Here is a 25,262-nt window from a genome sequence, read left to right as displayed (position 1 = left end):
ATTATGATTACTAATTTCAAACCATGATTTGTCTAAATGAACAGCCAGAAAAGTCATGGCTGCTTTCTAAGTAATATGGGCTTTGTTTTACTTTTCCTTCTTCATTTAAATCCCAGGGTGCTCAGGACTCACATTTTAAAGTAGATTTGAACCATGACTTGAGAAGCTTAGTTATCAGTTATGCACAATAAACAATATAGATGGGGAAAGTGTTTTGATCACAGCTATTCAGTTCTTGCCTGCTAATCTAATTACAATGTGTAGGTTTCCTGACACAGAGCTCCCTACATAGAAAAGGCTTTTCTCACACCTGGTGGATTGTTTAGTCAAGCTTTTTAAATGCCTACAGTTTTAAAGAAAAAAAAATCTTAAAAAAAAACACAAGTTCCTGTGTAGTGCAATGGAAAGAATGTAGTGGTTGTCAACACGAGTTTAGTATGAGGGTGCTGTAGAAAATATGGGTTCAGTTTACATTGACCTTTGATCACAGTATCCCCAAAACATTGTTTTATTTTTTTTAAAACTTAATAAGGATATGAAAGATAATAGACTTCAGTTGTTTTAAAGTAAACTATATACAGATATCTACACAGCCCCGGGCACACGCATAATTTGGGTGTTTATTGTAAATGACTCCAGTGCTTAGTAGCTCTGAAAGGGCAGCTTTGAATTGCAGCTCCAGCAAAACACTATTTTTGAACTGTTTAGTCCTTGATTCCTACAAACAAAATAAAGTACCTTGTCGAATAGGGCCCATTGAGCAAGGATGATGGGTTAAGAGTGGGGGTTCGAGGTGGCAGCGTGGGTGCTTGTTTATCAGGGAGGAGTTGTCAGTTGTTAGCTGCGCCCGTGAAAGGAGGGACGCCAGAGTCTGATGGCTGGGATAGCATTGATGTGAGGTAACGGAGTAATCGGATTGAAAGTTAGCCATGGTATTTATGTCAGTTCACATTTCGTCAAATGAATAATATGAGGTTGCTACCTAGCCTAGGCCTTGGCCTGGGGGTTCAGTTATAAAGAGTCTAGGTCTCATTTGATTCAAATATAAATTAATTCTCACCAGAGTGTTGGCTGATTAATCTATTTGCATAATAGTAGAAAAACTGCAGTGTGGTTACTTTTGCAGGGATTTGAACAAGAAAAGCTTTAAATTCATTTGAAAGAATAGTGTGTGAGAAGTCAGGGAAGCAAAAGCACCTCAGTAAGGCTCCTGAAACCATGTTTTCTTCAGACCTTCATGTGCTAAATTTTGGGGATGTATTGCTGCATGCAAGAAGTTTAACATTTTTCTAAAGGAAAATGATGTCTCTTCTGTCTTCTTTCTTTGTAGTTATTTGGTTGCATTTGATTTACATAATGTTACTTTTGCTGGTCAGCATCGGGGTGTATATTATATAAGTGGTGTTCTCACATTCAGCACACAGAAAGTCTAAGGAGAGCTGAATGCCAGGCACAGAGACCAAATTTTACCTGCATTTTCTGGTGACATGATGCACTGCAAGAGCCTTGCGTGGTTATGATTTAATAATATTTATGTGGAGAATTGGTGCTAGTGTTTTATAAGGAGAAAGGGAGATTATGACTACCAGCGACATGTGTCCCAGCAACGGGGGAAGTGAGGGTGGAAGCGCATGCTACTGCTGTGCAGAAACCCATAGAAAGAATGGGTCTTCTAAACTGAGAGATCTTTCCAATCATGTCAGGCCAGAATGGTTGTAAAAAAAGCATCAACCAAAAGTCAAGATGATTGAAAATGAAAGTTCTAATCTTACCTGTTTACATCATTCTTGAGATGCCTCATTTAGGTAAGATGTAAAGCTGAGGGCCTTGTCACTTGAGATTGTTTAAAGCACATGCATGCATGCACAAGCACATACACAAAACAGGCATGTTTCAGAAGAGAAAAGGGTTTTATCTCTATATTATATTTTGTTCACTTACATTCTTCCTGTAATTTCAGTGGGAAATAGTGTGCTGCTTCACTTCCTATCCTTCAGTGGCACATAGCATTTCTTTGCATTTTTAAAACAGCTGCCGTTTCATTCTAAAAGTGTCTGCATTTTGCTGTTTGGCAAAGTAATGGTACTCAGAGTTAGTAAATTTTGTGAAGTATACTGAAATCTAATAAAAAGAAATGTATTATAAAATCTTCAGATACAGAAACTATAACATTAGAGATGACCTAGATCAATATGAAAACTAAGAACAAATTCAGCTCCTGCTGAAAGCAGTAAGAATTTTGTTAGCGACTTCAATGAGACGAGCACCAGGCTCAGATTCGGCAAAGGAAAACTGCAGCTCTTCCAGCAGGGCCTTTGGAGACTGTGTGTTGGGGAAGTCTGTTTGGGCTGATGCTTGTTTATGAAATGCTTGTTTAGAAAAAAAAAAAGAGGCAGTATTGATGGTCCAGTGGTAAGGACAGCAGTCTAGGACTCGAGAAACCAGGGCTCAATTCTTTGCTATGCCCCAGGCTTCCTATGTGATCTTGGCAAGTCTCACAATTTCTTTATTGCAGAGGTATCCCAGGTCTGAGCAGCAAAACCACACAGCTTACTGTATACTCTGTGAAGTGTAGAAGGATCCCCAGCCCAAGTGAAAGCCTGACTTGGGTTCTGGCCTATTCATCAGGAAGAACCAGCTCAACTGGGTTGAGAGCATGACCATTTTGTGGGTGGAAAAGTCATAGGCAACTTGTGGGGGGGGGGAGGGGCATGTGCCCCCCGCCCCAGTTGGCTGCCATTGAAGCTGCTGCTGGCCTTTGCAGGCGGTCGCTGTTCGCACCTGCCACCTCCTTGCTGCTGACGCTCCTGGTGGCATCTGAGGGCTGTCCCCACTTGCCACTAGCCGCTGCCGATACTAACTCTGGTGGCTGCAGGTGGTCCCCGCTTGCCACTTGCCACTGCCGACACTGACACCAGTGGCTGCGGGTGGTCCCCATTCACCACCATGGTGCCCCCCCAGTTGCAGAAGCAGAAGGCACCAGTCATTCATGGGAAAAGTAGTTTTTAGGAATCAGCACCCAAAATGTGGATCAGGCTAATTCTGTACTGAACACATACCCACTGGATGCATCTACATATACAATTAATCTGAAGCAATAAACTCTGGAGAGGTTTAAGCGAGAGTAAACTACTTCTGGGCACAGTGTCTACACATGCACCTGGGACATACACAATTTTTGCTGGAGAGGAGCAGTTTATGCCATGGCCAGCTCTGCTACTCTGCCCTGGGCTCTGGGTGGTGGTGTTAGGTGGCAGACAGGTTGGCTGGAGCACAAGGGTGCTGAACATGCAGAGCTTAGGGTCAGAGCTGATCTGAGCAGTGTGTGGGGCCCAGGGCAAATCAGTCCATGCAGGGCCCTGCCCCTGCTCCTATCCCATGGGCCCTGGACCTGAACAAGCTGCCACTGCCATTGGCAGCAGTGGGGGGGGGGGGTAGTGAGTGGCTGGACGTGGAGCCGCTGCTCCACCCAGCTCTGCGGGGCCTCCCAAAGTGCAGGTCCTGGGGCAGTCACCCCGATTGCTCCTCCCCCACCAGGCATGGCCCTGCTTAGGGTGACCATCTTTTCAAAATGCAAAGCCAGGACATGTGCCCACCTTCCCCCCCACCCCCCCGGCACCCCCGTGGCAACACAGCCAGAGCTATGGCAGGGAGTGGGGGTGGATACAGGCTGCCTACTGCAGGCTCAGAACTCCCTGCTCTGCTGCTCTTCCCCCAGGAGCCCTGTACCAGCTACACCACCATGATGAGGCACCCCCTGCCCTCCCGGCAGCAGTGGGGGGCAGAATTCTGTATTGCTGCCACCACCGTCACCCTCACTGCTGACAGATGGGTAGTGGGCACCTCATCATAGCAGAGTGACTGGCACAGGGCTCCCAGGGGGAAGGCAGCAAGGCGGACAGCCCCGAGCCCACAACAGGCAGCTCACATCCATCCCCACCTTATGTACAGATCTGGGAGGCAGAGAGTCAGCTCCCCCCTGCCTCCTGGATAAGCTGCCCAGGCTCTGTCCTGCCCTGGCCCTGGGTCCCATGTGTCACTCTGGCTGGGCAGCACACCCAGGCCCCGTCCCTGCCCTACTTCCTCCCTCACTGCGGGGGCCTCAATCTACTCCCCATAAAATTACTTGCAGGCAGCTAAGGGACCATCTCTCCACCACTTCCAGGAGCTGTATTCCTGGACATGTTTATGTGTGCACGCGCGTGCGCACACACACACACGATGCCCCCTGCATCCCATTCCCTGCCCTGTGTAGGCTGGAGTTCTGCCAGCCTCCAAAGGGAAATTCGCTGTTTCCCACATTTTTCCATGGTGAATGGACAACCTGGATCCCTGCACAGTACAGGGGTTCCAGTTCAAATGCTGTCCCAGAGCCATGCATCCCAGGATTGGGACTTGATGTTCTCATTTTAGGACTGTCCTGTCCAATTTGGGATGTGTGGTTACCCTAGCAGAGCTGTGTGGCTAAGCAGCAGGCAAGAGCCTAGGGCCCTGCTGGGTGGGTTGACTATGTGCAAAATATGCCTGTGGTCAGTGTCTACTCATAGAATTATAGAACTAAAGAAAATTAGGATTAGAAGTCACCTCAGGAGGTCATCTAGTCCACCCCCCTGTTCAAAGCAGGACCATCCCCAACTAGATCATCCAAACCAAGGCTTTGTCAAGGTGGGCCTTAAAAACCTCCAAGGAAGGAGAGTCCACAACCTCTCTGGCTAAACTGTTCCAGTGTTTTACTACCCTCCTAGCAAGAGAGTTCTTCCTAATATCTAACCTAAACTTCCTTTGCTGCAACTTGAGACCCTTGCTCCTTGTTTTGTCATCTGTCACTACTGAGAACAGTCTAGATGCAATCCTCTTTTGAACCACCCTGTTTCAGGTAGTTGAAGGCTGCTATTAAATCCCCTCTCCATCTTCTCTTCTCTAGACTAAATAAGCCCAGTTCCCTCAGCCTCTCCTCCTAAGTCATGTGCCCCACTCACCATTTATGTTGCCCTCCCACAAATGGGACTCTCTCCAATTTGTCCACATCCCTTCTGTAGTGGGAGGCTGTGAAACTAAACACAGTACTCCAGATATGGCCTGACCAGTGCCAAATAGAGGGGAATAATCACTTCCCTTGACCTGCTGGTAAGACTCCTACCAGTGCAGCCCAGTATGCCATGTTAGTCTTCTTTGCAACAAGGACACATTGTTGGCCCATATTCAGCTTATTCTCCACTTTAACCCCCAGGTCCTTTTCTGCAGAGCTACTGCCCAGCGAGTCAGCCCCCAGCTTGTACTTGTGCATGAGATTCTTCCGTCCTAAATGCAGGACTTTGCACTTGCCCATGTTGAACCACATGAGATTTCTTTTGGCCCAATCCTCCAATTTGTCTAGAGTCATTTCTAGAATCCTAGTCCTACCTTCCAGTGTATCTACTACTCCCCCCCAGCTTGGTATCATCTGCAAATTTGCTGAGGGTGCACTCTATACAATCCTGCTAGGTCATGCTGATGAAGATATTGAACCGGCCCCAGGACTAACCCCTAGGGCACTCCACTCAATACTGTCTGCCAACTAGACATTGAGACATTGATTACTACCCTCTGAGTCTGATGCTGCAGCCAGTTTTCTATCCAGCCTTACAGTCTATTTATCCAGCCCGTGCACTTCCTTAGCTTGCCTGTGAGAATGTTGTGGGAGATTGCATACCAATGCCTTGCTATAATCAAGCTATATCACTTCCACTGGTCTCCCTGCATCCACAGAGCCAATCATCTCAACATAGAAGGCAATTGGGTTGGTACAGGCATGACTGGCCCTTGGTGAATCCATGCTGACTGTTCCTAATCACCCTTTAACTCCAAGTTGCTTACAAATGGATTCCTTGAGCATCTGTTCCATGATTTTTCCAAGGACTGAGGTGAGCCTGACCAGTCTTTAGTTCCCTAGAATCCTCCTTTTTCCCCCCTTTCTTAAATATGGGCACTACGTTTGCCCCTTTTCTAATCACTATGTTTGCCCTCTCCCAATCCCCATGAGTTTTCAAAGAAGATGGTCAGAGCAGCTCTGCAATCACATCAGCTTTTCTAAATAGTCCCCTGTTCTTTGGCTAATCTGTTCTTTCACCACTGTTGGCAGCACAGTACAGGAGAGAAGGTGAGGAGCCAAGTGCAATAGTCTGGGAGCTGACCTTGCCTGTGAAGACTGAAGTGAATAGGCACTGAGTACTTCAGCCTTTTCTGCATCCTCCTGTCACTAGGTTGCCTCCCCCATTCAGTCAGGGACCTACGCTTTCCCCTGATCTTCCTCTTCTCACTGTCATACTTGTAGAAATCCTTATTGTTACCCTTCACATTCCCTTGCTAGCTGCAACTCCAATTGTGCTTTGGGCTTCCTGACTTCAACCATGCATGCTCGAGCAGTACTCCCTAGCTGTGTCAAAGTTTCCTCTTCTTATAAGCTTCCTTTTTGTGATTTATTTTACTGAAGTGTTTCCTGCTAAGCAAGCTGAGCTTCTACCATACTCACTAGTCTTCCTGCATATTAGGATGGTTTGTTCCTGCAGTCTTACTAAGGCTTCTTTAAAGTACAGCCTGCCCATGAGCTCTCCTGGACTCCTCTTCCCCTTACTGTGCTGCTCTCCATCCTTCCTTTCCTCAGGATCCTGAACTTAATCATCTTCGTGGTCGCTGCTGCCCAAGTTGCCATCTACTAGTACATTCCTCACCAATTTTTCCCTGTTTGTGAACAGCAGGTCAAGAAGAGCACTACCCCTAGTTGGCTGCTCCAGCACTTGCACTAGGAAGTTGTCCCCAACACTTTTCCAAAAACTTTCTGGATTGCCTGTGCAGTGCTGTATTCAGTGGCAATGCATAGGGGGTGCACATGCACTCCCTGAAAGCACTGGTACACCCCCTGAAAGCCAGCATTCCCAGGCAGGGTGGGGCAGGCGATAGTGCTAGCATCCCACCCCCGAGAGCACCAGCTGGGAAGTGGGGGCACCAGGAGAAGTGATCCCTGTGATCACACGGCAGCCCGTTGTGCTCACCTGCCATTTCCAGTTGCTGTATTTGGCTGCAGGGAGACTCCCTGCCTCGGTCAGCATGACCGGCCACAGGAGGACCCCCCCACCCTGTTCACTGACTGGCTGCTGGGGAGGCAAGTGCCCCCCTGACTCAGGAGGCAGCAGTTGCCCATGGCTGTATTGCCCTCCCAGCAGATGTCAAGGTGATTGAAGTCCCCCCATGAGAACCAGGGCCTGTGATCAGGAAACTTTCGCTAGCTTTTTGAAGAAAGCCTCATGCACTACTTTTTCCTGGTCTGGTGATCTATAGCAGACCCCCACCACAACATCACCCTTGTTGCTCTCTCCTCTAACCCTAACCTAGAGCCTTTCAACAGGCTTATCTCTGAGCAATCATATGACCCTTTTATGTAGAAGTGCAGCTCCTCCTCCTCTTCTCCTTTGCCTACCCTTCTTGAACAGTTTGTATCCATTCAGGACAGTGCTCTAGTCTTGCAAGCTATCCCACCAAGTCTCTGATACTCCAATCACATCATAATTCTGTGAGGACTTCCAATTCTTCCTGTTTGATTTTAAGGCTCTGTGCATTCATGTTACCTGAGGTAACTAGGCAATTGCCCTGATTTCTCAGGAAGAAAGAGAGTATCTGCCCTATAGCCCCCTCCTGCCTGGTCTTCCTCCATCTCACCCACTTACCTCAGGGCTTTAGTCTCCATCCCCGTGCAAACCTAGTTTAAAGCCCACCTCATTAGGTTAATGAGTCTGTCTGTGAAAATACTCTTCAGCCTCTTCATCAGGTGAATCCTTATCTTTTCCTAGCAATTCTTCATCTTGAAACATCATCCCATGGTCAAAGCAGCCAAAACCCTGCTGGCAACACCACCTGCACAGCCATGCATTGATCTGCAGGATGCACCCGCTCCTGTCTGGGCCCTTTCCCTTGACCAGAAGGATGAAAAGGAACACCACCTGAGCCCACATCCCCTTCACTCTTGCACTAAGAGCCCTGTAGTCACTTTTGATGGTGTGTTTAATTACAGTTAATTACTGCAAAAAAAGATATTACTGTCTCTGACAGTGTTAGTTTACTGCAGTCTAATACCATCTCATGTGGACAGTGATGCCTTACTCTGCAGCTAATTAGTCTACTCCATAGTAAAGTGCACGTGTAGATGTGGCCAGTGAGGCTTTTATCTTGTTGATAATCTTGCAGTAAAAACTTAGGCTAATTAAGTGGTTTTAGACAGTTCTCTTCAAGCTTTCTCATAATTCTCACCATGTACTCAGAAGAACAGAAAAAGTTCCCCACAATTCAAAGGCAAAGAATCAGAGTGGCTCAGCTTATGGTAGCCCAACTATGGGATATGCTCCTAGAAGATCTAGCAAGACACACAAGGGAGCATATCGCCAGTGAGGATAGATCCTTGTCTCTTGTAGAATTTCTTGATCATCATGCTCACAACATTACTTTAACGCTCCAGAACAGTGAAGATAAAATAACTGAGGGTAAGTTCTACAGTATCACTGATTACACTGGTCACATGGGTGCTGACCATCCAAGTTAAAACATAACTGGTGGAGGATTGCAGAGTACTGCCTTTCTGCTATGGTTGCCCTTTCTCTGCCAGGCAAGGAGGGAAATGTGGTGCTGGAAGAGACTGGGGCACTTCAGGCTGCTCTGTGACCCTTTCTAACAGATACGATTCATGAAATGAGAGAGTAATTGCTAATATGTAATTAATCTGAACACCTGATAAGCAGCTGAGCCAATCCATCTCTTCAATTCGGGAATCAGAAAACTCACAATAGACATATTCATGATCCCTAATGAAACCACTAGTGGTATCAGGAAAGATACAACTCAAAGTTCCTGATATATCTAAGAAGCAAAAAATATAGAAATCCTAAAGGAAACACATTACATTTCTTCCCTTTGCAGGTAATCTGTAAGTCGTATTGCCCCAATTTAAATTTTCCACATTTCCAAGTCTAGTCTCACAGAACTTCACTATCTGTTGCAGGGTATTTGTATGTATTTCCTTTGTATGCAACATGGGCCAGATTCACAGTGGTGTTAATAGGTGTGGCTGTCTGCCTTTAATGAAAAAGCAGTAGCTGATCTGGCTGTAAGCAGCTTCTTCCTTAGACAGAAGAACCTTATTTCTTCTTTGATTCTTTAGTGCCTGTTTTCTATAGTTTCAAGCAGGGGTGGCCAACCCACAGCATGTGTACCACAAGTGACACAAGGAGCCTTTGCATGTGGCATGTGACAGATTGAGGATGGGTCAGGCATCACAATGGCAGATGAGGCAGGGAGCAGAAAGCAGAGCAACAGATCAGGTAGGGAGCATGGGCAGGGAGCAGAAAGTAAAGCAGCACGTATGGGGCTAATTTTGTGGCACATCTGCCAGAAGAGGGTTGGCCCCACACATTTAGGGGCCATCTTCACAACACTATTAGTATTTGTGGGGTTATCTGGGTGTAACTGAGAAGATTCTCATACAAATAATTTTAAGGCAATAATAATTGTACTTTTGCAAATCACCGTATGAATTATGCACTTGGCTTGTCTTCTAAATGTAACCACTTCTGGCGGTCTGGAGTAGTCATGTCAGTCACCAAAGAACAGCAAAAGAAGGGAACAGTTTGGTTATAGCATTTTTTATATACACATAAAAATTCTTCTTATCTTTTATGTTTATGCCCAGGAGCCAGATCAAGTGTTTTTTTTGAGTTGCCTGTTGCTAGATCAACATCTGAAACTGCAAAATAAATTACTGTGAACAATGGTCACAAAGCAGCTATCATTTGGGTATTTGTGTAGTTAATTGTTGTGGGAGAGGAAGGCTTGGGATCTGCAGAAGGTTAGGCCATACAAGCAAATGACATGCCTAATTAACAGAATGTTGTCACAAGATAATAGTGACCCTGCTGCTTTGCTTTGGTATTTATCAAGAATAAACAAGACCAAGGCAAAGCCAAGACATCTGCTTTCCAAACAGAAGCCCTTCAATCCACTGACAACCTTCTACTCCAATTACTCCATCTCTTTTACACCAAATGATTGATGTAGGTGTGGTTGTTTTGTCTGATGGAGATTGGAGTCAGATGAAATGGAGGCTTAGTGCTTGTCTGATTGCCGTCTATAACAGACCCATTTGTGTTAAGTACAAGCAGTTTATACAAATACAAGGTTTTGGTTTTCTGACACAGCAGGAGGAGGTGTTGTCAAATGGACAGCACACAGTCCAGGAATCCAGGTTCCCTTCCTGGCTCTGATTTCTTGAGTGACTTTATGTAAATTGCTTAATGTCATTGATTATCAGTTGTTCCATCTGTCAGACTGGTGATATTGCTCATGGTATTTACGCCATAATTTTGTTTTGAGGTGTAATTAAACATATGAAAAATGTTTTACAGTTTGTCTGACAATGACACCATTGACGTAAAAGAAATCTTCTAATATTTTATAAGCGGTGCTGTCTGAAAGCCTTGTTTCTTTCAGACTTTGCTTGTAAATAAATATCAAGTAAAACAAATCAATGGCTTGCTGAAGCAGATTCCATTTGGTGTTATAGACATTTTAGGAACAATCTCTTTATTGTGCTACATCAGAAAAGCCTCGGGGCTAGTTTGTTGTAGTGTTCACCTGGTGTTATCTGATTGTAATTTCAATATCTTTCATTATGGTAAAGGAGGGGAGGGAGAAATAATAAGCCTCATTACCCTCTTCCTTTTTCCTCATTGGGACTGTAATCATATTTTGAATCAAAATAGTAAGGGGCTGGCATGTGAACAATGCTAAATGGGCAAGTTTGTCTAATGCCTCCAGTACTAACTCCACTAGTACTAACTACAGTACTACTAATATTTGTCTAATGCCTCTAATTCTAACTACTGTAGTTCATTGTAAGGAGGATAATTAAAGTTTATCCTGATACTTAGAGCTGATAACAGGAAAATAGCCTGAATGATTTCTTCAGTGAAATTTGTGCTGTAGAGACCCAGGCAGCACAGTGGTTTTTTGCAAGATGATATCTGGGGTTCCTAAAATCTGCTTAAATCTGCCAAAAATGGAGCTACCAACAACCGTTTAAGCAGGCCAGATAAATTCCCAGCTGTTCTCTGGAAGGGATTCATTACCACAGTGGTGCTTAACTTCTGACTCATGGGTCAGATTAGGCCTGTGGAGCTATGTCATCTGGACCATGGGGTTCCCCCCAATTCTGGGAATTTGGTGGCAGGGGAGCACAAGCAGCATTAATTTCTCCCAGACCCACAGCAATTAATGCTGCTACATTTCTGCACTGCCAAATTTCTGGACCCACTGGGAGCCCTGCAGACCAGATGACATGGCCATGTGCAATCGCACCAGTGCTTGGGGTCAGGCCAGTGTGTAGGTTGTTCTGCGGGGGATCTGACATCCAGGGTTGTGCTGGCGCACCAGATTGCACCTGCAGATCAGCCACGAGTGCCAATCCTGTGCTGAATCAGACCCTCGAACAAACTCTGCACATAAAATCCAGCCCCCAGATGAGCCCCTCACTACTCATCCAGTTTGTGGAGCCAGAGAGGTTGACCATCTCTGCATTATCAGACAGATAACAGATAAAACAGACTGTGAGAAACACTTCTTAAGTGTGAGAGAAGTTCTGGGTGGCTTCAGTCAAACTCTTCTGATGAATAAAAACAAGTTTGGTTAGTTCAGATTTAGTTTGAATGATGAGCAACACTTCATACTGATTTCCTTACCCAAATACTTTTTTTCCTATTGATTTCTTTCTGCATGATACCAGAGATAGGAAATGAGGAGACAGAGAGGTGTGTTTATTCCAAATCTGGAGGCCAGCTGGATAAGTCTAAAATGGCCTTGAGGTAAAATTGTACAAAAATCTTCCTTATATTCCTCATAAACTGCTCACAGTTGCCTTCAGGAAGGGCCTAGACTGGGGAAGCAGACAGCCTGTTCCTCAGAGTCAATGCAGAGAGAAATCAGGTGGTTTCAATATTCCCTTCTGTGTCTTTTTTTATAAACAAAACGCTTCCTATATTTTATCTTGGCACCACTCATATAGCCAAGTTTGCCCTAATGTTTGAATAAAACATTGCTTGCACGTTTTATTTGGTTCCATAGTTTTTATTGGTAAAGGATGAACAAACCACTGTTTGCCTTTTCCAGAGCTGTAGTGGTAAAAAGGGAAAAAAGAAAGTTCCACGTCAGATATATGGCACTGAAAGAAATGATCTTCTGCAGGGAGCTGTAGCAAGTTGAATGGCAGAAGTAAATAACAGAACTATTCCACAATGGGATATGCTCAACAATATTTATGTGAGCTTTGTGCTCTCAGATACACTTGGATGGCACTGAATTGTCAGTTACTATATCAATCTGCCAAGTATGAATAGCTCTCAATGAGCTTGAACGTTCTCAGGTTAAGGAATGTGTAAAGCTGGTAGAGATCGTGCATGATATTGATATGACCTCAATCTCGGGGCATATAAATTAAGTCATTCCTAGGCAGGGGTGCCTGGTCTCTCAGCCATGTTCACATGGAAACAAGACTTTTTCCAAACGGGCAGATATCCCAATCCTGCTGGCAAATCAGGTTTGCTTCACTATCTATCATTGTTGCACTGCACCTTTGACAATTGCATCAGTTGGAAAGCAAAGAGATTTACAATTTCTTTGAAAGTGTTTTGGTTTGGCAGAGGATTTTTTTTTGGAGGGTTCATACTGTATTCATGGCATAATCTAATCTAAGATTTCACATGCACAAAAAGGGTAAAAGGGTCCATTGAAAAAAATGGTTCACAATGAACCATGGGGCATTTAAGGATGTGGCAGCTAGTAAAATAATCAGGTTAAAATGTGTTTGGAACTTGAGGGTCTGATTCTGCACTCACTGAAGCCAAAGGGAAAATTTGCCAGTTATTTCAATAGTGGCAAAATCAGACTGTTAAGATACAACTGCATTTCACAAAGATACCTACAATATGTGAGTGGATGAAATTTTTCCAGACTAACCCCCACTCTGGTTCTGTTGTAGGCCTGGATGCTGTCTGATGACTATTTCAGAATTGTTCCTTTAGTCTCATGTGGCCAAGCTACTTGCTGTTCTCACCCTTCTCTGTCTTTTTTTCAGAAAGGCTGGTTTAGCTGTTAGCTTCACCTACCAGAGGGGATAATCTGATCCAAAAAAACACTGAACAGTTATGTACAATAGTCATTTCTCTTCTTACACCAGCTGTCCTGCAAACCAAATCTGTCCTATGGAGCCATGTTGTCCAGACCCACGGGGAGCCTCATTGTCTGGAAATCTATCAGTGGGGAAGATGTGACAGTGTTAATTGTCAGTCCCCTGCTGCCAAACATCCAGACCCATGGGGAGCTCCCACAGGCCAGATAATATGGTCCTCGCAGGTTAGATCACACCAGTGTACAGCTGCAACCAGATTGCAGGGTCAGGTTGGAGCAGTGCTTGGGGTCAGGTCTTTGCACTGGATCGCACCTGTGGACTGATCCCATGTAAAATCTGGTTACCAGACTGACTGTGCACCATGTGTCTGGTCTGTGGGGCTGGGCACCACTGCCTTAGACTCATGGATAGAGTATGGGGCCCCCTGTTGGTTTGTTACTCAGATTTGCCATTCTCAGTGTTGATATCGGCTAAAAAGAACACTCTCCAGGTTCATTACTAGATTCCTTCTTTCTCATTCCCCATCTTTTGCACATCCCAGAATAGTTGTCTTATGGGTAACATATGTCTTGCATCCATGTAGCTTATTCTGATGAGCGCATATTGACTATCATTCAGTTCAGTTCCAAAGGAAAGCAAGTAGCACGAATGCAAGTGGTAGTTTCCATAAGCACAGCGCACTGATATCAGGATCTGCACCAGTTCCACTATGTTTGTATCATATCCTGTCTCCTTTTCTCTCAGGCTGTGGCAAACTAACTTGGATGTGCAAATAAACTCCTTGTATTATAGCCTCACTAACTCCAAGTAAGACCGTGGTGTTTCATAAGATAGTTCAAAATAGTTAGATTGACAGCAGGAATGGGGCTGGAGATACATGACACAGTTCCCTTCCCAAAGCCCTTCCAATTTTTTCTGTTATATGGTAGAGTTAGTTTTTCTTGGGAGACCCTACAGCAAATCCTCAAATTGTTGACAAATTGTAGGGAGTCCAGTAGAGGCAATGAAAATGGTTTTGTGGCTGGGGCATGTGAGTTCTGAGGAGAGGCTGAGGGAGCTGGGCTTATTTAGTCTGGAGAAGAGAAGACTGAGGCGGGGATTTAATAGCAACCTTCAACTATCTGAAGGGTGGTCCTAAATTGGATGGAGCTAGACTGTTCTCAGTGGTGGCAGATGACAGAACAAGAAGCAATGGTTGCTGAGGCTGGATATTAGGAAGAACTTTCTCACAACGTGGGTAGCAAAGCACTGGAACAGGTTACCTGGAGCAGTTGTATAGAAACTCCATCCCTGGAGATTTTTAACACCCAGCTAGACAAAGCCCTGGCTGTGATGACATAGTTGGGGCTGGTCCTGCTTTGAGCAGGGGATTGGACTAGATGACCTCCTGAGGTCCCTTCCAGCCCTAACTTTCTATGATTCTATGACTCTTTGTGGGTTTCTGGCCTTGTGGCTACATGGGACTCTAGGCATACAGGTCCTGTGTCCTCTGACATGGCTCCAGAGCCATTTCATTTTTCTTGGGGGCTTCTGCAAGTTTAGCAACATCAAAACCTTTTAAAGAGAGTTGGCTCCCAGTGCAGAAGACCCTCTGCTGTAACATTTATACATCATCAGCAGGGATCCTGGTTTTCCCTAATAAAAAATTGCAAATTCTTTGATAAACCCACCCAAATCCAGAATTAAAATGAAAGGCCCCCCACAACCCTCCCAGCTCTGCTGATGTTTCCCCCGCCCCCTAGCCCTGCTGATGGAGCCCCCAGCTGCCAGGGCTATGGGGCCAGGGATCCAGGTCCACAGCCCACTGCCTGCAGCAAGAGGCAGGGGCTGCTGTAGCAGAGCAGAGCCCTGCTCCCCACCTGCTACCTGCCTGTTCTGGGCTCAGGTGGGAGGGGCTGGCACCCCCCCTCTGTGTATAATCCGGGGGGGGGGGCAGGGGAACATGTTTCCCCCCAGATCTGTGCACAGGATGGGGACAGTTGCGTACTGCAGGTTCAGGCTCCCTACCCTACCGCCCTTTCTCAGGGCCTCCACAGCCCAGCCCATGAGACCCAGTGCTGCAGTGCACAGTAAGGCCACATGGGGATCTCCTTGCTCATTGCAGAACTGCAATGTCCATGGGTTTCTCTGCTAAAATGAGAAATCTGTGTTTTACCCTGGTAAGGGGGGAAATCTGCATTTTACTCCATTTTTCCACGAGAAACAGAAAGCCTAACTCCCTGATCATCATCAGGGCATAATGATAACTCTGCGGCATGTGTTGCAAGTTGTAAAGTTACATATTCGCATTGACTCAATCTTAGATTTCATAAACATTAGGGCTGGAAGGGACCTCAGAAGATCAAGTCCAGTAAATCAGCTGAGGTCATAGGATCCCAGCAAGATAAGCATCCAAATTTCTCTTGAAGGCGTTCAATGTGGGTGCTTGAACTACCTCCGATGGCAGGCTGTTCCAGACCTTGGGGGCTTGGACAGTAAAGAAATTCTTCCTTATGTCCAGCCCTGGAAATGGTCTTGCAGTAGTTAATAACTGTTTGACCTTGTCATCTCTGGGGGCGCTCTGCTGAACAATTGTTCCCCCAGATCCTGGTGAACATGCCTGATAAACTTACAGGTGGCCATCAGATCACCCCTGAGCCTGCGCTTTTCCAGGCTAAAGAGCCCCATAGCTCTCAGCCTGTTGTCTTTCCTTTTCAGGCCAACTGCTTTCGATCTGGCATACCCTCATCTCATGCAGATGCTACTAAGTGTCATGTCTGGGCATTGCAAAGGCAGTAAATTCTATGCAGCTAGATAGTCAACAGGAACTGAGAGTCAATATCTGTTCTAAGCAACTCTTATAAAAACACCATTTATATTCGCTGCAGCACAGAAAGGTGTTCACTTCATTTGAACCTCTGTTCCTTGTTATATACTCAGCAAATTTGGTACTTACTTCAAACTTACTAAAATCAAAATAACTTGGACAAAATAATGGGTTACAATTAGTGCCTTAACACTGAAAGCAGAATCTTCCATAAATATGAGTTCAAAACTGTGGCATAGACATGTTCACTTGCCTTGTCTTCATAGATATTCTATTTATCATGTTAAAATTTAGTGTAACCATGGTAAATTGTATTTTTCATATATGTTAATATGTTAAAGTAAATCCCAAACTCCCATAATAAGGTTTATTGCAACCAGCCAATGTGGGTTACAACTACAGCTCCCTTATCTCCACAGGATTTTTAACTTTGGTTATCTAACCTGTTTAAAAAAATGCATCTTTCTTCCTCTTGTGGGATGGCTAATATGGGAGCCTAAGTTTCAACTTGACCATTCTGGTACATGATAAAGTTATACTCTGCTCTGTTTACACAAGACTTTTCAAAGCCATCACTTTGGATGAATTAGCTAATATGTCTCAACCTCCCATCTTTAAGTCTGAGGAAAGGTCAAAGAGTAAAACACACACTTTACTGATTTTTTTTTTCCGGCTTTCTTCACAGATTTATCTGTTAATTGACAGGGAAAGTGACTGAAATAGGAGAACAAACTTAAAGTTTGTAAGAATAAACTCTTGCAAACTTTGCAAAAGATTTTGCAAATATCATATCTTGAAAGAAACATTTGTATAGTGAAGATACTTCACCAAATGTCTTTTGCTCGGTTTGTAATTACACGCTTTTTTAAGATTCTAGAGAGAGAAGACAGAAATAGGAAATAAAATCATGTTTCCAAATAAAACAAATAAGATTGCACCTGACCTTTGAAAGGCTGTGCAAGTGCTGAGGGAAAAGGAAACAAAGTGGCTATTCTGTTTTGTACTTCATATGGAGGTATGAATGACAGCTGCAGTCCTAGTGCTACCCTGAGCCCAGGGCTTGCTCCTTGCTAATTGCCCTTTGAGAGAGAAATGCACCCCAGCAAGAAGCAGATCTTGCCCACCACTTTTCTTGGCTACTGGAGCTAGCTGGCCACCAGCAAAATACAATGATGTACTTGTATTTTAAGGTGGAATGGCCCTAACTGATTCCCATGACAGGTACCTTAATACAGTATAACCTCATGAATCTGACACACTAGGGACCAAGAGCCTGCTGGAAATGTGAAAATTCTGGATTTTTGAAACTGGAGTGGGGGCTGGTCCAGGAGCAGGGAGGAGAGGGGCAGGTCCTGAAGCAGCAGCTGCACACGGAGCAGTGGTGTGGTATGGGGTGGTGGATGGCAGCGGCAGCTGCCACGTACAAGCTTCCCCCTCTGCTGCTCTGGGACTGGCTGCTGCTACTCCTCAATGGAGTATAGTTTTAAAAAGTGCCAGATTTTTGATAATTCCAGATTTTTGATATCTGCATTTATGAGGTTATGCTGTAGTACAGTCTAGCCTACAATGAATAAAAATTGGGTCAGGAAGGCTGTCTCTATGTCTGAAGAGCACTTCATACAGTGAAGCACTGAGTGCAGCCTCAGATGTTATTGCAGTATTTAAAAGACATTACAAGAATAACATATACTTGGTCATGACAGAAGTTAATTGAATATATTATAGTAGTGCTAGAGTGATGTAGCTGTGATGGTCCAGGAAATATGTGACAGGCAAGGATTTTTGTGGGTGATATATTTTATTGGGCCAGCTGCGTAGTTGGGAGAGATTTATGCAAGTTTTCAGGCACAAGGCATCAAGGAATCCTTACTGAAAGAATGTAATACAAAAGAATAGGTGACAGAATAATAGTGTTAATAATAGTATATAATATGAGTAATTTCTCATCAAATATAATTAAAGGAACAAAGTCCTAGTTCACTGAAGGACTTAAAAATCTTAACTTGAAGCACTTGCTTAAGTCCATCTCCAAGCACAGCCCCTCAAAACCTTCCATGTATGTATTCGTAGTCACATGAGTAGTCTCACTAACATAAGCCAGACTACTTGAATAAGTGAGAACTACTCACACGAATATAGGGCTGAATTTGGCACTGACTCATATTCTCTGAATCCTCATTGACTAGAACTGCTGTTCATAGGCTGGTAGTTCAGCACAGAATTTGGTCCATGACATTAACATTGTACCCTTTAATCATTACTCATGAACAAAATACTGTGATTTAATGCTACCATTTGAGGCATTGATTCCTTACAAATGTTCAGAGGACTGGACATTCTGAATCTCGACTGAAAAGCAAGTCATTTGCCAAAATACCATTTGCCTCGTATACGAATGGTCTCTGATCTGAGAATGGACAGAAGCAGTTGCCTGCTACTTTAGACTAGCATATACAAATGTTTCAGTTAATTCATATTAATGGACAGTTAATTAACTCAGGTTTAAAACTCTAATGTTAATGCTTTTGAACTGGTGAGGGTCTGTGATTTTCTATATGTTTGTACTATAACTAGCACTGTGGTCAGAGGCTTCTATGTTCCTCCTGCCTTTTAAACAATAAAATACTGAATTGTTCTAATTGTGCAAAGATGATCTGATGAAACTTTTGCTTGGAATAAATCAATTACTATTAAAGCATAAGAACATAACACTGCTACATTTGGAATACGAGAAGGAAAGAAAGAAATAATTTATATTTGTTAATATAATTTAGAACTTAACATTTTTGCTGCTGACTGACTCCCATTATTTTTATAAATCAGAAATTACATCAGATATCTATAATAAATCAGCAGCTATTCCTAATCCCTTGCTCCTCCATGGATGATGACTGAAGCATGGTAGTGATTGCATGTAAATATCTATCTCATCTACTCAGAACAGTTATCAGAGTGTCTAAGATGCACAGCTTCTCTTGAGCTAAAATAAGGAATTAAAATGAAAAATTCTGCATTATTTCTTGTAAAATAGTATAGGTAATGATATTCAGTAAATTACTTTAATTAAGCATTTGCTTTTGAAAAAAGAAAACTAGACATTAGATAAACGGTAACATTCAATAAATGGTCTCAGTACTAGATTACCAAAATGCTACTAAAAGATATAATACCCACTCGTCTATGATGTGGCTAATGGAAATGAAAGGTACAATTACATTTTTATCAGTAGTTCATGTGACACAGTGTTGACACCTGCTGTATGTCTACTATAAGTATAAACTTGATGATAAAATGGCAGCAGTGGTCTCAGAAAGAAGAAGTGGTAAAACAAAGAGGAGACAGAAAGATGAGTGAATCCGTGAAAGGGTTTAGGTCGTCTTCCTTTTTTTTCATAGACTTTTTAAGAAGTGAACAGCCACACAGCTCCTCTGGAATTTGATCCTGGTCAGTATTGCACAAATCTCAGGGCAGAAAGGTCGTTAACATGCCGTTAGGACCTTTTGAACTCTGTCCACTCTGCAAAAACATCTTTTCAAAAGAACCGATTCACTGGCCTGTCAGAACTAGGGCAATACTAAATTAAAACCCTAATAAAGTCTTATTTGGCTAAGAATCTCGCTGGCAGTATTAATTCCATTTGCTGTTGGATTAATAGTGGGCACTACTTCCAAACACTTATGCTTTCATAATAAAAGAGAAAGCTCACACACGTATTAATTAAATAAACATTGCTCCTTTTTTTTTTTTTAATCCAAGAAGGATGGGTGCTTTCCCATTATCACGGAGGAATTTACTGGCATAATTTAATTACAAACAAAAATGGACAAATTGTGAAGGCAGACAAAACAGTGAAACATTTTTCTTTCCTTTTTTTCATCACTCTCTCATTAATTGCTTGGAAATGTGAAGGAAAGGCCTCCAAGCCCTGGCTTTGCACAAAACTCATCCAAGAGTGAAGAGGGCAAGCTGAACACTTAGCCTTTCCAGCTGCCTTTAAGTGAATGCCTTTCTGAAGAGTATGAATGCTCTCTGTCTCTCTCCATACAATGTAGGTGTTACTGCTCAGAGGGAAAAAAACAAAACAATAATCACTTGAAGGGGAGAGCGCGCAGTCCTGGGGAGGGGAGGGGAGAGAAGCATTCTCACTCAGTCATAAAATCATGCCTCCTTCGTATCAGTAAGAGGGACTGGGCACAAAAGGTGACTCAGAATGGTACTTTGGGAGAGTTTGGGGCACTTGGAAAGCACTATGCTATGTTAAATGAAGTGGGGAGAGAGGCTGTGCTTTGCAGTGAAATAACTATCAAAAAGACTAAGTAGCCCCACATGTAGCACATGCATATTTTAATACCAAATCTTTCCCACTGCCTGTCTGCACCCACCTAACTCTCACATCAGTGTCTTTGTGGATGCCTGTACAACTAACTAATGGGATTGCAGAAAGTACAGTTTGTCTCCTCAGAATTTCCTATCTTGATATCTGATATGCACAGAAAACAATCTGATAAAGGTACCATGGGCAGCCTTGCTTTGTTTTAATAGCACTTATGTACATATGCATGTATAGCCTTTTCTGATGGGTGGCATAATGGGACATTTCCATCACTTATTTACAGCATCATTCGGTCTGTTTCCGCTCTCTACTTAAGGTTTTCTGATGCACCCCTCATCCCAGTACTTAGTGTGCACCTTCTGAGACAGTTGCAGGAGCAGAGAGCAAGCAGGGAAAGCTGGCTAAGATCAAATGCCTGCGTTTGTAACTCTGATCTTGTTCCGTTTGTATGCAGACCCTCTGAAGCCCTTTTGCATTAGTTACTTTTGGTCTGTGCAGACCTTTACACTTATGTTAGCACAAAAGGTTTAGGTGCAGTGCTTTCTATGGCAAAAAGCCCTTGCTGGGTCTGAGCAAAATCTCAGCTTTTTCAGGACCATAGCAACACAAAAGATTTAAGGGGGGAAATTGTTAAAAGGGAAGCCCTTTTCTCTTTGGGCTGAATGCAGTGGGGAGATTAAAACTTTCATTTGAGATTTTGCTGTATTCATAGTAGCGCAGCCATGAATAGGTCTAAGTCAGAGCCCACAGTGGTGGTGTGCCCTTTTATTCTCTGGCACATCTTCAGACACAGGTTGTTTTGCACTTGAAAGAGGTGAAAGAGGGGAATGTGGGATTTTGACAGCTGATATTGGCCTCTGAGCTCTTGATGGGGATTTTCTAATTAACCCCAAGTGCCCATCAGGTGGTCAAAATGGAATGATTTCTGTCAGAGAGGGCAAAAAGTTGGATTTTTCTATTCCCTATTTCAATCAAATGCACTGGGGAAGATTTTTAACGTCACCTCTATAATGAAACCAATTATGTCTCTGCAAAAAAACTTTGAGAATCTTGAGGAAACTTGACAGAATCTGATAGACACTTAAGATTTCAAGGAAATCTATTCCACAGTTCAGAAAAGTTCTTAACTTGATCAAAAAACCCCCCCATGATACTACTCTAGCTAAACATTTACAAAGCATCTTTAGACCCAAAACACTCCTCAAATATCTATAACATAATGTACCTGCCTCCACATCACACTCCACAACCATCAAGAATTGTCAGCCAGGACCTTAGAGCAAACTACTGCTCTTACCAAACATATGTGACCGTCATTGCCCACACACACAAGACAGGATTCAGTTTTTTAAGGGAAAATGTAGAAATAGAAAAGTATCAGATTTACAGTCCAGTTACACTGCTGTGATTTTTGTACATTGAACCAAACTGGCCAAAACCCACTTCTTAGGTTTTTTAATGAAGTGAAAAACAAAAGGCAATGTGGGTATGTGCATGTCTGTGTCTCTCTGTTTTGCCTGATATATAATCATTGTAAGTGTGAGTTGCAGACAAAGAGGCAGATGAAATTCACAGGTAAGATAAGATGCTTGTAAGCTGTAGTGTCCATCTGGATCATACCTCATTGAACAGTACATTGGAAAGAGGTGGAATGAAGGAGAGGTATGATCCATGTGGGCTTAGGAAAGCTGCTGTAAAATTGTTACTATTATAGTTAAAATAGACAATCATTTCTATCATGATAGCACCTAAGAAAGACTGAGATGAAAGCCCCATTCTGCTAGACATTGTACATGCGTGTAGTAACTAACCGTCTCTTCTCCGAAGTTCTTACAGTCTAACTAGACAAAACAGACAATCGACACCAATTGAACACAAAGGTGAGTAAGTTGTTCAGGGTCCCAATAATGTGTTGTTTTCTCTGCAGGAGACTTGGGAGCTTCAGGATGAGCCTTTGGCCTGTCAGAAAAAGAGCAAAAGGACATTGAGGAGGTAAGGAGAGAGGAATCATAATGAACTATGGGCAGATTTAGGAGTTTGAAAAGGAGAGTGTAGGAGATGCAACTGGCACTGCAGGGTTAGCTACACCTTCCCCCTTCCCACCATGAGCTGGCAGATGGTGCCACAGCAGCAGCTCCCAGGGGCTTTTTTGAGTCCCTGAAGCAGGTAGGAATCCCTCTTCCAGCATAGGCACCTGCCCTCCCCCTTCCTCTCCCTCTCCAACAGGGATTGCCTAGGGTTTCCCTCTGGCCACAGGAAAGGGGGGACGAACCTGCTGCTTTCTCCAGCTGACCTAGGGGCAGAGAAAGACTCAGGGCTGCCTCTGCCTCACTCCAGCCGGGGCCTGCTATGAGCAGCTGTGCGGGATGCCAGGCTTGGCTGGGAATAGTGGTGGCAGGAATTAGTTCAGTGCCAGTAATCTTTTTGTCAGCAGGTAGGAACCTTTCCCAAAAGTGGATACATAAAGGTACTGCAACTGACTGTGTGAATAGACAGGCTTAGATTTGACCAGGAATGATGTGGTCTGTTCAGCAGGGACTACTTCAAATCATTTGATGAAAAGCAAACATTGTCCATCTTCCTCGCTATGAATTTATGAGTATTTCCCCTTGCCAAAGATGTGCTGGAAGCAGCACTGATTCCCTTAGTGCTGATTGCCATTGCAGAGTGTATAAACTAGTTATATTAATCTTGCTGACACATCTCATTTCAGCTGTTGCTGTGACAAATTGTCTTTGCAGAAGTTCAAACAAAGTGCTACAGAGCAGCTAAGAAAGATGACTGTATTTTGGAGATGTTTGTACTGTATTTTAAGCCAATTTTGGAGGGTAGCTTTAAATCAAAATCAAGGCTTCCTTGAGCAAGGAAGACTGCAGCAGTAGTTTACACTGTCCAAGGACAAAAAATAAGTCTACTCTTTGCCCTCGTTAATATAAAAAAAATCTGTCCAATCAGTTTCTCAGCAGTGTTATGCACAGTGACTTTTGCCAAAACATTTATGCAAGAAAGGAATGTTTCCTTTTGTAGGGGGATTTGGCTCCTGAAATGAAATCCTGTTGTCCATGTCTATCAGCAAAATCTGTTGTTTAAGAACTGGTCTGCACATTTTTTGACTACTTCAGTTCTTCTCTAATGATGACTGTTCCAGTTTCTGATATAGAATTTCATGTCTTCTGGCACTGGTGGAGAAAATAATGATGGAATGATTATGATATATGATATTAAATATATAAACATTTTCATTCCCAACTAAACACTTCACTTCCCATAATGATAGAGGAAAGCTAGCTCCTCTTTGTTTAGGGTAGAACCATTGTTTTGGGCCAGCAGTATCTCATTGTGACACATCTCAGTTTAGGGTTGCTTTCTTGATGCTAGTCATTCATCTCTCTGGAACCCCAGATCTCTTTCCTTTGAGTCGCATCACTTCCCTTTAAACCTTTAAAAATATGTCTTATCTCTCCAGTGAATGACCCTTCCTCTCCGTAATGTTTCTGATGATGTACAGTATTAGGGATACTATAAAAATATATTTAATTGCTTGCACACCAGATCCCAAAAGGCTTACCCATCCTTTTATTTCATCCCTCACCTGGAAAAAGTGGCTATTGACTCACAAAGGGCACTATCTACAAGTGCTATTAATGCAATATAGACTTACTGTGCAGTAAAATACTTGTAAAATACTGCATGGTAAGCCTTCCCCAGGAGCATGTCTACATGTGCACCCTGTAGGGAGCAAATCTCTGCTCTACTTGTGCTTTGCTCCCCTGAAGCAGCCATGGGAAGCTTCAGGCTCCCCCAAAGTAGTAATCTGGGGGCTGGCAGGAGGCACAGGGCCGTCCCAATGTGTATGGGGCCCGGAGACCTCTGCCAGCTGCAGTGGCAGCTGTCTCCTGGCCCCGTGCCATCAGATAGCATCCTGATGTGCATGAGGCGAGGAGACAGCTGCTATTGCAGCTGGCAGAGTTTTCCTGGCCTGTGCACGTCAGCTGCCAGTGAGCCTGGTGTCCAGTGGGGCTTCCCCATGCAGCACAGGGCTCACTGGAAGCTGTCCCACTTCTGAGGCAGCTGCCAGTGCACCCCGACAGTGGGCGAGGATTCCTCGCTCAGCAGGGGGCCAGCCGGGAGCGGTTCTGATTCTGGGGCAGCTGCTAGTGGGACCCCAACAGGGCAGGGAAGCTGTGCTGGGCACAAGCCTCACTGGGACCTGTTCTGCTCCTGGGGCAGCTACTGGCAAGTCCCCAGCTGGGTGGGGGATCCCTGCCCAGCAGTGGGCTGGCTGGGAGCTGTCCTGCTTGTCAGCCAGTGCCCTGCTGGGCAGGGATTCCCAGAAGTAGGACAGCGGCTGGTGAGCCCCCCACCCAAAACTCTCCCCCCTTCCTACCCTCCCAGCTGATCAGGGAAGAAGAGGGCTCCCAAGTCCTGGTGCTGTTTGGCTTCTGACTCTTGTGTGGAGGCAGGAGCCATGTAGCACCAGGTTTGGGGGGGAGGGCAGAGCACAGTAAATTAATCTACTGTGCAGTAAAGCATCTCATGTAGACCTGCCCATGCCATGCTGACAGATGTGCAGGCCTGTGCTATAACTCATGGTGCTTTACATAAAGAACCGTGAGTTAGAGTGCCCCCCAACCTAACAGACATTTGCCTGCGGGGCTGGGGCGGGGGGATTGGGGGCATGCAAATAGAGCTTGGCTGCTGGTGAGCAGGCAGCTGAGAAGTGGCCCCTCTCCCCAGCCGAGGAGCTGCCCCTTTCCATAGCCCCACCCCTTCCCTCTTCCAGCTCCAGGGCTGTCAGCAGGAAGGGAGTGGGGAGTGGGAAGATGAAATCCAACAAGAGTGAGCTGCTGCCTGGGATTTGCCTGGCTTGAGCTGGAGGCAAGAGTGTTGGTGGGGGGTTGGGGGTGCTGTGAGGTTGG

General features: G+C 44.3%; 1 long non-coding RNA gene across 1 annotated transcript in view; it reads left to right on the top strand.

Annotated features, from left to right (window-relative positions):
- LOC149871620 (uncharacterized) overlaps window positions 1–25,262 on the top strand; it is a 173,650-nt gene that overhangs the window by 17,220 nt on the left and 131,168 nt on the right. The window contains exon 2 of the long non-coding RNA XR_016440544.1: window positions 22,271–22,335. This is a non-coding gene — a long non-coding RNA (uncharacterized LOC149871620). The remainder of the gene's footprint in view (window positions 1–22,270; window positions 22,336–25,262) is intronic.

Source organism: Crocodylus siamensis, chromosome 2 (genome assembly GCF_052110815.1).
Source record: "Crocodylus siamensis isolate JL-2025a chromosome 2, ASM5211081v1, whole genome shotgun sequence".
Lineage (NCBI taxonomy): Eukaryota > Metazoa > Chordata > Crocodylia > Crocodylidae > Crocodylus > Crocodylus siamensis.
Note: the sequence above shows the minus strand (reverse complement) of the source record. Positions and strands in the feature narration are given on the sequence as shown.